The sequence below is a fragment of the Sorex fumeus genome, unplaced genomic scaffold (assembly GCF_029834395.1).
Source record: "Sorex fumeus unplaced genomic scaffold, SorFum_2.1 ptg000019l, whole genome shotgun sequence".
NCBI lineage: Eukaryota > Metazoa > Chordata > Mammalia > Eulipotyphla > Soricidae > Sorex > Sorex fumeus.
In genome coordinates this window covers 11,327,436-11,340,572 of record NW_026606076.1, presented here as the reverse complement: position 1 = coordinate 11,340,572, position 13,137 = coordinate 11,327,436, and positions in this window count along the sequence as shown.

Below are 13,137 nucleotides of genomic sequence, written 5' to 3'. Positions count from 1 at the left end.
CCAGGGAAGAATTCATAGCCTATTGAACATCACAATTGTGAGTGTGAATAGGGCGCTGAAAACGAGCATTTTCTTACTTGGACATTTACCAGTGGTGTAACGAAAGCCTGCCTGGAGTGCAGATTCAGATGAATTCCAGATTCGCTGTGAATGAGTGGAACATTCTGTAGTGGAGATTCCACTGATTTCTGAAGACTGGATTCTTTGGAAAGGAAAATGAAGTGCTGACCAGGGTTGAATTCATAGCCTATTGAACATCACAGTTGTGAGTGTGAAAAGGTCGCTGAAAACCAGCATTTTCTTACTTGGACATTTATTAGTTGTGTAACCAAAGTCTGCCTGGAGTGCAGATTCAGATGAATTTCAGATTCGGAGTGAATGAAAGGAACATTCTGTAGTGGAGATTGCAATGATTTCTGCAGTCTGGATTGTGTGAACAAGAAAATACCGAGCTGCCCAGGTTTGAGTGGATAGCATATTGAGCAGAACAGCTGCGAGTATGAACAGGCCGCAGAATACCAGAATTGGGTTCCCTGGACTTTCAAAAGTGGTGTAAGGTAAACCTGCCTGGAGGGGAGAGTCAAATGAATTCCAGATTGGCAGTGAATTAGTGAAGACTCTGTAGTGGAGATTCCAATGATTTCTGAAGACTGGATTCTGTGCACAGGAAAATGAAGTGCTGACCAGGGTTGAATTCATAGCCTATTGAACATCACAGTTGTGAGTGTGAAAAGGCCGCTGAAAACCAGCATTTTCTTACTTGGACATTTAACAGTGGTGTAACCAAAGCCTGCCTGGAGTGCAGATTCAGATGAATTTCAGATTCGGAGTGAATGAAAGGAACATTCTGTAGTGGAGATTGCAATGATTTCTGCAGTCTGGATTGTGTGAACAAGAAAATACCGAGCTGCCCAGGTTTGAGTGGATAGCATATTGAGCAGCACTGCTGCGAGTATGAACAGGCCGCAGAATACCAGAATTGGGTTCCCTGGACATTCAAGTGTGGTGTAAGGAAAACCTGCCTGGAGTGGAGAGTCAAATGAATTCCAGATTGGCAGTGAATTAGTGAACACTCTGTCGTGGAGATTCCAATGATTTCTGAAAACAGGGTTAAGTGGACAGGAAAATAAAGAGCGGAGCAGGGTTCCCTGGATAGCCAATTGAACTGCATGGCTTCGAGTGTGAAAAAGCCGCTGAAAACCAGCATTGGGTTACTTGCACTTTGAAGAGTGGTGTAACGAGAGCCTGCCTGGAGTGCAGATTCTGATGAATTCCAGATTCGCAGTGAATGAAAGGAACATTCTGTAGTGGAGTTTCCAATGACTTCTGAAGTCTGGATAGTGTGGACAGGAAAATGAAGAGCTGACCATTTTTGAGTTGATAGCCAATTAAACAGCACGGATGCCAGTGTGAACAGGCCGCAGAAAAACACTATTGTGTAACTTGGACTCACCCAAGTGATGTAATGAAAACCGGCCAGGGGTGGAGAGTCAGAAGAATTCCAGATTCGCAGTGAACGAATGGTACATTCTGTAGTTCAGATTTCAATGATTTCTGAAGGCTGGGTTTTGTGGACAGGAAAACGTAGAGAAGAACAGGGTTCTGTGGATATCCAAATTAACATCCCGTCTGGGAGTGTGAACATGTCGCTGAAAACCAGCATTGGGTTACTTGGACATTTACTAGTTGTGTAACGATAGATTGCCTGCAGTGCAGATTCAGTGAAAAAATGGCACATTCTGTAGTGGAGATTCCGATAACTTAAGAAACCTAGATGGTGTGGACAGGAAAATGAAGAGCTGACCAGAGTTGAGTGGATAGCCAATTGAACAGCACGGATGGAGTTTGAACAGGCCGCAGAAAACCACTATTGTGTTACTTGGACTTTCCCAAGTGGTATAACGAAAACCGGCCTGGAGTGGAGAGTCAGAAGAATCCAGATTTGCAGTGAATGAATGGAACATTGTGTAGCGCAGATTCCAATGATTTCTGAAGGCTGGGTTATGTGGTCAGGAAAATGAAGAGCTGACCAGGGTTGAGAGGATAGCCAATTGAACAGCACGGCCGTGAGTTTTAACAGGCCGCTGAAAACCAGCTCTGGGTTCCTTGGAATTTCATCAGTGGTGTAAAGAAAACTTGCCGGGAGTGGAGACTCAGATGATTTCCAGATTCGCAGTGAATGAGTGGAACATTCTGTAGTGGAGATTCCAATGATTTCTGAAGACTATATTCTGTGCACAGGAAAATGAAGTGCTGACCAGGGTTGAATTCATAGCCTATTGAACATCACATTTGTGAGTGTGAAAAGGCCGCTGAAAACCAACATTTTCTTACTTGGACATTTACCAGTGGTGTAACGAAAGCCTGCCTGGAGTGCAGATTCAGATGAATTCCAGATTCGCAGTGAATGAGTGGAACATTCTGTAGTGGAGATTGCAATGATTTCTGCAGTCTGGATTGTGTGAACAAGAAAATACCGAGCTGCCCAGGTTTGAGTGGATAGCATATTGAGCAGCACTGCTGCGAGTATGAACAGGCCGCAGAATACCAGAATTGGGTTCCCTGGACATTCAAGTGTGGTGTAAGGAAAACCTGCCTGGAGTGGAGAGTCAAATGAATTCCAGATTGGCAGTGAAATAGTGAACACTCTGTCGTGGAGATTCCAATGATTTCTGAAAACAGGGTTAAGTGGACAGGAAAATAAAGAGCGGAGCAGGGTTCCCTGGATAGCCAATTGAACTGCATGGCTTCGAGTGTGAAAAAGCCGCTGAAAACCAGCATTGGGTTACTTGCACTTTGAAGAGTGGTGTAACGAAAGCCTGCCTGGAGTGCAGATTCTGATGAATTCCAGATTCGCAGTGAATGAAAGGAACATTCTCTAGTGGAGTTTCCAATGACTTCTGAAGTCTGGATAGTGTGGACAGGAAAATGAAGAGCTGACCATTTTTGAGTTGATAGCCAATTAAACAGCACGGATGCCAGTGTGAACAGGCCGCAGAAAAACACTATTGTGTAACTTGGACTCACCCAAGTGATGTAATGAAAACCGGCCAGGGGTGGAGAGTCAGAAGAATTCCAGATTCGCAGTGAACGAATGGTACATTCTGTAGTTCAGATTCCAATGATTTCTGAAGGCTGGGTTTTGTGGACAGGGAAACGTAGAGAAGAACAGGGTTCTGTGGATATCCAAATTAACATCCCGTCTGGGAGTGTGAACATGTCGCTGAAAACCAGCATTGGGTTACTTGGACATTTTCTAGTTGTGTAACGATAGATTGCCTGCAGTGCAGATTCAGTGAAAAAATGGCACATTCTGTAGTGGAGATGACAATGTTTTCTGAAGACAAGATTGTGTGAACAGGAAAATGCAGGGCTGTTCAGGTTAGAATAGAGAGCCTATTGTACTGCACGTATGCGAGTATGAAAAGGCCACTTAAAACTAGCATTGGGTTACTTGGACATTTACCAGTGGTGTAACGAAAGCCTGCCTGGAGTGCGGATTCAGAAGAATTCCAGATTCCCAGTGAAGGAAAGGAACATTCTGTAGTGGAGATTCCGATAACTTAAGAAACCTAGATGGTGTGGACAGGAAAATGAAGAGCTGACCAGAGTTGAGTGGATCGCCAATTCAACAGCACGGATGGAGTTTGAACAGGCCGCAGAAAACCACTATTGTGTTACTTGGACTTTCCCAAGTGGTATAACGAAAACCGGCCTGGAGTGGAGAGTCAGAAGAATCCAGATTCGCAGTGAATGAATGGAACATTGTGTAGCGCAGATTCCAATGATTTCTGAAGGCTGGGTTATGTGGTCAGGAAAATGAAGAGCTGACCAGGGTTGAGAGGATAGCCAATTGAACAGCACGGCCGTGAGTTTTAACAGGCCGCTGAAAACCAGCTCTGGGTTCCTTGGAATTTCATCAGTGGTGTAAAGAAAACTTGCCGGGAGTGGAGACTTAGATGATTTCCAGATTCGCAGTGAATGAGTGGAACATTCTGTAGTGGAGATTCCAATGATTTCTGAAGACTGGATTCTGTGCACAGGAAAATGAAGTGCTGACCAGGGTTGAATTCATAGCCTATTGAACATCACATTTGTGAGTGTTAAAAGGCCGCTGAAAACCAACATTTTCTTACTTGGACATTTACCAGTGGTGTAACGAAAGCCTGCCTGGAGTGCAGATTCAGATGAATTCCAGATTCGCAGTGAATGAGTGGAACATTCTGTAGTGGAGATTCCACTGATTTTTGAAGACTGGATTCTGTGCAAAGGAAAATGAAGTGCTGACCAGGGTTGAATTCATAGCCTATTGAACATCACAGTTGTGAGTGTGAAAAGGCCGCTGAAAACCAGCATTTTCTTACTTGGACATTTACCAGTGGTGTAACCAAAGCCTGCCTGGAGTGCAGATTCAGATGAATTTCAGATTCGGAGTGAATGAAAGGAACATTCTGTAGTGGAGATTGCAATGATTTCTGCAGTCTGGATTGTGTGAACAAGAAAATACCGAGCTGCCCAGGTTTGAGTGGATAGCATATTGAGCAGCACTGCTGCGAGTATGAACAGGCCGCAGAATACCAGAATTGGGTTCCCTGGACATTCAAGTGTGGTGTAAGGAAAACCTGCCTGGAGTGGAGAGTCAAATGAATTCCAGATTGGCAGTGAATTAGTGAACACTCTGTAGTGGAGATTCCAATGATTTCTGAAAACAGGGTTAAGTGGACAGGAAAATAAAGAGCGGAGCAGGGTTCCCTGGATAGCCAATTGAACTGCATGGCTTCGAGTGTGAAAAAGCCGCTGAAAACCAGCATTGGGTTACTTGCACTTTGAAGAGTGGTGTAAGGAAAGCCTGCCTGGAGTGCAGATTCTGATGAATTCCAGATTCGCAGTGAATGAAAGGAACATTCTCTAGTGGAGTTTCCAATGACTTCTGAAGTCTGGATAGTGTGGACAGGAAAATGAAGAGCTGACCATTTTTGAGTTGATAGCCAATTAAACAGCACGGATGCCAGTGTGAACAGGCCGCAGAAAAACACTATTGTGTAACTTGGACTCACCCAAGTGATGTAATGAAAACCGGCCAGGGGTGGAGAGTCAGAAGAATTCCAGATTCGCAGTGAACGAATGGTACATTCTGTAGTTCAGATTTCAATGATTTCTGAAGGCTGGGTTTTGTGGACAGGAAAACGTAGAGAAGAACAGGGTTCTGTGGATATCCAAATTAACATCCCGTCTGGGAGTGTGAACATGTCGCTGAAAACCAGCATTGGGTTACTTGGACATTTACTAGTTGTGTAACGATAGACTGCCTGCAGTGCAGATTCAGTGAAAAAATGGCACATTCTGTAGTGGAGATGACAATGATTTCTGAAGACGAGATTGTGTGAACAGGAAAATGCAGGGCTGTTCAGGTTAGAATAGAGAGCCTATTGTACTGCACGTATGCGAGTATGAAAAGGCCACTTAAAACTAGCCCTGGGTTACTTGGACATTTACCAGTTGTGTAACGAAAGCCTGCCTGGAGTGCGGATTCAGAGGAATTCCAGATTCCCAGTGAAGGAAAGGAACATTCTGTAGTGGAGATTCCGATAACTTAAGAAGCCTAGATGGTGTGGACAGGAAAATGAAGAGCTGAACAGATTTGTGTGGATAGCCAATTGAACAGCACGGATGGAGTTTGAACAGGCCGCAGAAAACCACTATTGTGTTACTTGGACTTTCCCAAGTGGTATAACGAAAACCGGCCTGGAGTGGAGAGTCAGAAGAATCCAGATTCGCAGTGAATGAATGGAACATTGTGTAGCGCAGATTCCAATGATTTCTGAAGGCTGGGTTATGTGGTCAGGAAAATGAAGAGCTGACCAGGGTTGAGAGGATAGCCAATTGAACAGCACGGCCGTGAGTTTTAACAGGCCGCTGAAAACCAGCTCTGGGTTCCTTGGAATTTCATCAGTGGTGTAAAGAAAACCTGCCGGGAGTGGAGATTCAGATGAATTCCAGATTCGCAGTGAATGAGTGGAACATTCTGTAGTGGAGATTCCAATGATTTCTGAAGACTGGATTCTGTGCACAGGAAAATGAAGTGCTGACCAGGGTTGAATTCATAGCCTATCGAACATCACAGTTGTGAGTGTGAAAAGGACGCTGAAAACCAACATGTTCTTACTTGGACATTTACCAGTGGTGTAACCAAAGCCTGCCTGGAGTGCAGATTCAGATGAATTTCAGATTCGGAGTGAATGAAAGGAACATTCTGTAGTGGAGATTGCAATGATTTCTGCAGTCTGGATTGTGTGAACAAGAAAATACCGAGCTGCCCAGGTTTGAGTGGATAGCATATGAGCAGCACTGCTGCGAGTATGAACAGGCCGCAGAATACCAGAATTGGGTTCCCTGGACATTCAAGAGTGGTGTAAGGAAAACCTGCCTGGAGTGGAGAGTCAAATGAATTCCAGATTGGCAGTGAATTAGTGAACACTCTGTCGTGGAGATTCCAATGATTTCTGAAAACAGGGTTAAGTGGACATAAAATAAAGAGCGGAGCAGGGTTCCCTGGATAGCCAATTGAACTGCATGGCTTCGAGTGTGAAAAAGCCACTGAAAACCAGCATTGGGTTACTTGCACTTTGAAGAGTGGTGTAACGAAAGCCTGCCTGGAGTGCAGATTCTGATTAATTCCAGATTCGCAGTGAATGAAAGGAACATTCTCTAGTGGAGTTTCCAATGACTTCTGAAGTCTGGATAGTGTGGACAGGAAAATGAAGAGCTGACCATTTTTGAGTTGATAGACAATTGAACAGCACGGATGGAGTTTGAACAGGCCGCAGAAAACCATTATTGTGTTACTTGGACTTTCCCAAGTGGTATAACGAAAACCGGCCTGGAGTGGAGAGTCAGAAGAATCCAGATTCGCAGTGAATGAATGGAACATTGTGTAGCGCAGATTCCAATGATTTCTGAAGGCTGGGTTATGTGGTCAGGAAAATGAAGAGCTGACCAGGGTAGAGAGGATAGCCAATTGAACAGCACGGCCGTGAGTTTTAACAGGCCGCTGAAAACCAGCTCTGGGTTCCTTGGAATTTCATCAGTGGTGTAAAGAAAACCTGCCGGGAGTGGAGATTCAGATGAATTCCAGATTCGCAGTGAATGAGTGGAACATTCTGTAGTGGAGATTCCAATGATTTCTGAAGACTGGATTCTGTGCACAGGAAAATGAAGTGCTGACCAAGTTTGAATTCATAGCCTATTGAACATCACAGTTGTGAGTGTGAAAAGGCCGCTGAAAACCAGCATTTTCTTACTTGGACATTTACCAGTGGTGTAACGAAAGCCTGCCTGGAGTGTAGATTCAGATGAATTCCAGATTCGCAGTGAATGAGTGGAACATTCTGTAGTGGAGATTCCACTGATTTCTGAAGACTGGATTCTGTGCAAAGGAAAATGAAGTGCTGACCAGGGTTGAATTCATAGCCTATTGAACATCACAGTTGTGAGTGTGAAAAGGTCGCTGAAAACCAGCATTTTCTTACGTGGACATTTACCAGTGGTGTAACCAAAGCCTGCCTGGAGTGCAGATTCAGATGAATTTCAGATTCGGAGTGAATGAAAGGAACATTCTGTAGTGGAGATTGCAATGATTTCTGCAGTCTGGATTGTGTGAACAAGAAAATACCGAGCTGCCCAGGTTTGAGTGGATAGCATATTGAGCAGCACTGCTGCGAGTATGAACAGGCCGCAGAATACCAGAAATGGGTTCCCTGGACATTCAAGAGTGGTGTAAGGAAAACCTGCCTGGAGTGGAGAGTCATATGAATTCCAGATTGGCAGTGAATTAGTGAACACTCTGTAGTGGAGATTCCAATGATTTCTGAAAACAGGGTTAAGTGGACAGGAAAATAAAGAGCGGAGCAGGGTTCCCTGGATAGCCAATTGAACTGCATGGCTTCGAGTGTGAAAAAGCCGCTGAAAACCAGCATTGGGTTACTTGCACTTTGAAGAGTGGTGTAACGAAAGCCTGCCTGGAGTGCAGATTCTGATGAATTCCAGATTCGCAGTGAATGAAAGGAACATTCTCTAGTGGAGTTTCCAATGACTTCTGATGTCTGGATAGTGTGGACAGGAAAATGAAGAGCTGACCATTTTTGAGTTGATAGCCAATTGAACAGCACGGATGGAGTTTGAACAGGCCGCAGAAAACCACTATTGTGTTACTTGGACTTTCCCAAGTGGTATAACGAAAACCGGCCTGGAGTGGAGAGTCAGAAGAATCCAGATTCGCAGTGAATGAATGGAACATTGTGTAGCGCAGATTCCAATGATTTCTCAAGGCTGGGTTATGTGGTCAGGAAAATGAAGAGCTGACCAGGGTTGAGAGGATAGCCAATTGAACAGCACGGCCATGAGCTTTAACAGGCCGCTGAAAACCAGCTCTGGGTTCCTTGGAATTTCATCAGTGGTGTAAAGAAAACCTGCCGGGAGTGGAGATTCAGATGAATTCCAGATTCGCAGTGAATGAGTGGAACATTCTGTAGTGGAGATTCCACTGATTTCTGAAGACTGGATTCTGTGCAAAGGAAAATAAAGTGCTGACCAGGGTTGAATTCATAGCCTATTGAACATCACAGTTGTGAGTGTGAAAAGGTCGCTGAAAACCAGCATTTTCTTACTTGGACATTTACCAGTTGTGTAACCAAAGCCTGCCTGGAGTGCAGATTCAGATGAATTTCAGATTCGGAGTGAATGAAAGGAACATTCTGTAGTGGAGATTGCAATGATTTCTGCAGTCTGGATTGTGTGAACAAGAAAATACCGAGCTGCCCAGGTTTGAGTGGATAGCATATTGAGCAGCACTGCTGCGAGTATGAACAGGCCGCAGAATACCAGAATTGGGTTCCCTGGACATTCAAGAGTGGTGTAAGGAAAACCTGCCTGGAGTGGAGAATCAAATGAATTCCAGATTGGCAGTGAATTTGTGAACTCTCTGTAGTGGAGATTCCAATGATTTCTGAAAACAGGGTTAAGTGGACAGGAAAATAAAGAGCAGAGCAGGGTTCCCTTTATAGCCAATTGAACTGCATGGCTTCGAGTGTGAAAAAGCCGCTGAAAACCAGCATTGGGTTACTTGCACTTTGAAGAGTGGTGTAACGAAAGCCTGCCTGGAGTGCAGATTCTGATGAATTCCAGATTCGCAGTGAATGAAAGGAACATTCTCTAGTGGAGATTCCAATGACTTCTGAAGTCTGGATAGTGTGGACAGGAAAATGAAGTGCTGACCATTTTTGAGTTGATAGCCAATTGAACAGCACGGATGGAGTTTGAACAGGCCGCAGAAAACCACTATTGTGTTACTTGGACTTTCCCAAATGGTATAACGAAAACCGGCCTGGAGTGGAGAGTCAGAAGAATCCAGATTCGCAGTGAATGAATGGAACATTGTGTAGCGCAGATTCCAATGATTTCTGAAGACTGGGTTATGTGGTCAGGAAAATGAAGAGCTGACCAGGGTAGAGAGGATAGCCAATTGAACAGCACGGCCGTGAGTTTTAACAGGCCGCTGAAAACCAGCTCTGGGTTCCTTGGAATTTCATCAGTGGTGTAAAGAAAACCTGCCGGGAGTGGAGATTCAGATGAATTCCAGATTCGCAGTGAATGAGTGGAACATTCTGTAGTGGAGATTCCAATGATTTCTGAAGACTGGATTCTGTGCACAGGAAAATGAAGTGCTGACCAAGTTTGAATTCATAGCCTATTGAACATCACAGTTGTGAGTGTGAAAAGGCCGCTGAAAACCAGCATTTTCTTACTTGGACATTTACCAGTGGTGTAACGAAAGCCTGCCTGGAGTGTAGATTCAGATGAATTCCAGATTCGCAGTGAATGAGTGGAACATTCTGTAGTGGAGATTCCACTGATTTCTGAAGACTGGATTCTGTGCAAAGGAAAATGAAGTGCTGACCAGAGTTGAATTCATAGCCTATTGAACTTCACAGTTGTGAGTGTGAAAAGGTCGCTGAAAACCAGCATTTTCTTACTTGGACATTTACCAGTGGTGTAACCAAAGCCTGCCTGGAGTGCAGATTCAGATGAATTTCAGATTCGGAGTGAATGAAAGGAACATTCTGTAGTGGAGATTGCAATGATTTCTGCAGTCTGGATTGTGTGAACAAGAAAATACCGAGCTGCCCAGGTTTGAGTGGATAGCATATTGAGCAGCACTGCTACGAGTATGAACTGGCCGCAGAATACCAGAATTGGGTTCCCTGGACATTCAAGAGTGGTGTAAGGAAAACCTGCCTGGAGTGGAGAGTCAAATGAATTCCAGATTGGCAGTGAAGTAGTGAACACTCTGTCGTGGAGATTCCAATGATTTCTGAAAACAGGGTTAAGTGGACATGAAAATAAAGAGCGGAGCAGGGTTCCCTGGATAGCCAATTGAACTGCATGGCTTCGAGTGTGAAAAAGCCGCTGAAAACCAGCATTGGGTTACTTGCACTTTGAAGAGTGGTGTAACGAAAACCTGCCTGGAGTGCAGATTCTGATGAATTCCAGATTCGCAGTGAATGAAAGGAACATTCTCTAGTGGAGTTTCCAATGACTTCTGAAGTCTGGATAGTGTGGACAGGAAAATGAAGAGCTGACCATTTTTGAGTTGATAGCCAATTGAACAGCACGGATGGAGTTTGAACAGGCCGCAGAAAACCACTTTTGTGTTACTTGGACTTTCCCAAGTGGTATAAAGAAAACCGGCCTGGAGTGGAGAGTCAGAAGAATCCAGATTCGCAGTGAATGAATGGAACATTGTGTAGCGCAGATTCCAATGATTTCTGAAGACTGGGTTATGTGGTCAGGAAAATGAAGAGCTGACCAGGGTTGAGAGGATAGCCAATTGAACAGCACGGCCGTGAGTTTTAACAGGCCGCTGAAAACCAGCTCTGGGTTCCTTGGAATTTCATCAGTGGTGTAAAGAAAACCTGCCGGGAGTGGAGATTCAGATGAATTCCAGATTCGCAGTGAATGAGTGGAACATTCTGTAGTGGAGATTCCACTGATTTCTGAAGACTGGATTCTGTGCACAGGAAAATGAAGTGCTGACCAGGGTTGAATTCATAGCCTATTGAACATCACAGTTGTGAGTGTGAAAAGGCCGCTGAAAACCAACATTTTCTTACTTGGACATTTACCAGTGGTGTAACGAAAGCCTGCCTGGAGTGCAGATTCAGATGAATTCCAGATTCGCAGTGAATGAGTGGAACATTCTGTAGTGGAGATTCCACTGATTTCTGAAGACTGGATTCTGTGCAAAGGAAAATGAAGTGCTGACCAGTGTTGAATTCATAGCCTATTGAACATCACAGTTGTGAGTGTGAAAAGGCCGCTGAAAACCAGCATTTTCTTACTTGGACATTTACCAGTTGTGTAACCAAAGCCTTCCTGGAGTGCAGATTCAGATGAATTTCAGATTCGGAGTGAATGAAAGGAACTTTCTGTAGTGGAGATTGCAATGATTTCTGCAGTCTGGATTGTGTGAACAAGAAAATACCGAGCTGCCCAGGTTTGAGTGGATAGCATATTGAGCAGCACTGCTGAGAGTATGAACAGGCCGCAGAATACCAGAATTGGGTTCCCTGGACATTCAAGAGTGGTGTAAGGAAAACCTGCCTGGAGTGGAGAGTCAAATGAATTCCAGATTGGCAGTGAATTAGTGAACTCTCTGTAGTGGAGATTCCAATGATTTCTGAAAACAGGGTTAAGTGGACAGGAAAATAAAGAGCGGAGCAGGGTTCCCTGGATAGCCAATTGAACTGCATGGCTTCGAGTGTGAAAAAGCCGCTGAAAACCAGCATTGGGTTACTTGCACTTTGAAGAGTGGTGTAACGAAAGCCTGCCTGGAGTGCAGATTCTGATGAATTCCAGATTCGCAGTGAATGAAAGGAACATTCTCTAGTGGAGTTTCCAATGACTTCTGAAGTCTGGATAGTGTGGACAGGAAAATGAAGAGCTGACCATTTTTGAGTTGATAGCCAATTGAACAGCACGGATGGAGTTTGAACAGGCCGCAGAAAACCACTATTGTGTTACTTGGACTTTCCCAAGTGGTATAACGAAAACCGGCCTGGAGTGGAGAGTCAGAGGAATCCAGATTCGCAGTGAATGAAAGGAACATTGTGTAGCGCAGATTCCAATGATTTCTGAAGGCTGGGTTATGTGGTCAGGAAAATGAAGAGCTGACCAGGGTTGAGAGGATAGCCAATTGAACAGCACGGCCGTTAGTTTTAACAGGCCGCTGAAAACCAGCTCTGGGTTCCTTGGAATTTCATCAGTGGTGTAAAGAATACCTGCCGGGAGTGGAGATTCAGATGAATTCCAGATTCGCAGTGAATGAGTGGAACATTCTGTAGTGGAGATTCCACTGATTTCTGAAGACTGGATTCTGTGCACAGGAAAATGAAGTGCTGACCAGGGTTGATTTCATAGCCTATTGAACATCACAGTTGTCAGTGTGAAAAGGCCGCTGAAAACCAGCATTTTCTTACTTGGACATTTACCAGTGGTGTAACCAAAGCCTGCCTGGAGTGCAGATTCAGATGAATTTCAGATTCGGAGTGAATGAAAGGAACATTCTGTAGTGGAGATTGCAATGATTTCTGCAGTCTGGATTGTGTGAACAAGAAAATACCGAGCTGCCCAGGTTTGAGTGGATAGCATATTGAGCAGCACTGCTGCGAGTATGAACAGGCCGCAGAATACCAGAATTGGGTTCCCTGGACAATCAAGAGTGGTGTAAGGAAAACCTGCCTGGAGTGGAGAGTCAAATGAATTCCAGATTGGCAGTGAATTAGTGAACTCTCTGTAGTGGAGATTCCAATGATTTCTGAAAACAGGGTTAAGTGGACAGGAAAATAAAGAGCGGAGCAGGGTTCCCTGGATAGCCAATTGAACTGCATGGCTTCGAGTGTGAAAAAGCCGCTGAAAACCAGCATTGGGTTACTTGCACTTTGAAGAGTGGTGTAACGAAAGCCTGCCTGGAGTGCAGATTCTGATGAATTCCAGATTCGCAGTGAATGAAAGGAACATTCTGTAGTGGAGTTTCCAATGACTTCTGAAGTCTGGATAGTGTGGACAGGAAAATGAAGAGCT